General features: G+C 42.5%; 1 non-coding gene across 1 annotated transcript; it reads left to right on the top strand.

The window, feature by feature from the left end:
* The first annotated feature begins 805 nt into the window (after window positions 1-805).
* Window positions 806-912, top strand: LOC145633539 (small nucleolar RNA R71). The gene has a single exon (XR_014112857.1). It is a non-coding gene; the product is annotated as a small nucleolar RNA R71 (small nucleolar RNA).
* Window positions 913-1,192: the final 280 nt, after the last annotated feature.

Raw genomic sequence — 1,192 nt, 5'->3', positions numbered from 1 at the left:
GGTTGTCCGGGTAGAGTAGATGGTGAATTGAAATGAGTTCTCTTGGCCAATTGAGCTAGTTGTGAATCAACCATCTTGTTGTGAGCTCTTATCTCTTGCATTAATTACCCAAAAGTTTTCATTTGAGCATGTATGGCTGGAAGTAGTTGAGTTGTGTTAGCTCCGCTTGAGGTGCTTGTTCTTGATTTCTTTGAGGTGCTTGGGTTTGATTGTTGTATTGGTTGTTCCTTGGATAGCTTCCTCTTGGGTTTTGGGGTTGAGATAGAGGTGGATTTTGATATTGAGGGTTGGAGTTGTAGGTAGGTTGAGCTTGTTGGTTCCATTATTGAGGTTGAGATGCAAACCTGGGTGGTGGTTGTCTCCAAGCTACTCCACCACCGCTTCCTCTAAATCCCTCTTGCCTTGTGTTGTATACCGCTACATGCTCAGGGCTCAAACCTCCATAATAAGATGTATCATGGTTCATTCCTCCACAATTTTGACAAGAGAAATAGTTAACTTAAAAGGAGCTTGTTCCACCTCTTGAACTTGCACTCACACTCGTGTTCAACTTGGAAAGCCCTTTTGTTAGTTGATCAATTTGATGTTGTAATTGATCAACTTTCTCCAATTCGTAAATAACAACTTTCTTTGGAGCATTTCTTCTTCGGCCTCCCAAGTGTAATTCTTTGCTACCTCTTCAATTGTGGCTTCAACTTGATTTTGAGGGATTTTGATTAACTGACCACCCGCCCCCGCATCAAAATTGGCTCTTGACATGGGATCCAATCCGTCGTTGAAACACTGCATGAGCAACCCTTGATTGAACTCATTGTGGGGAAACGCTTGCACCAACTCTTTGAATCTCTCCCAAGCTTCACCAAGACTTTCATCGACTTCTTGCTCAAATGATGCAATTTTCCTTCTCATTTCGGCGGTCTTCTCCTCGGAGATAAATCGCTTCAAGAATGCCTTTACCACCTCCCTCCATGTTGTGAGAGGCTTTACTTGCTTTAGCAATTTATTTGCTCGTCCGGTGAGAGATTGCCGGAAAAGGTGCATACGAATGTAGTCTTTGCTCACTTCATTGGTTTGCATCATTGCGCACAATTCAAGGAATTGGACCAAATTTTCAATAGGGTCCTCACTTGCACTTCCGGAAAATTGCTCTGATTGGACTATTCTAGTATATTGAGGATGGATAGAGAAGTTA

The sequence above is a fragment of the Chenopodium album genome, chromosome 5, assembly GCF_948465745.1.
Source record: "Chenopodium album chromosome 5, dcCheAlbu1.1, whole genome shotgun sequence".
NCBI lineage: Eukaryota > Viridiplantae > Streptophyta > Magnoliopsida > Caryophyllales > Amaranthaceae > Chenopodium > Chenopodium album.
This window is presented reverse-complemented; position numbering and strand designations above follow the sequence as displayed.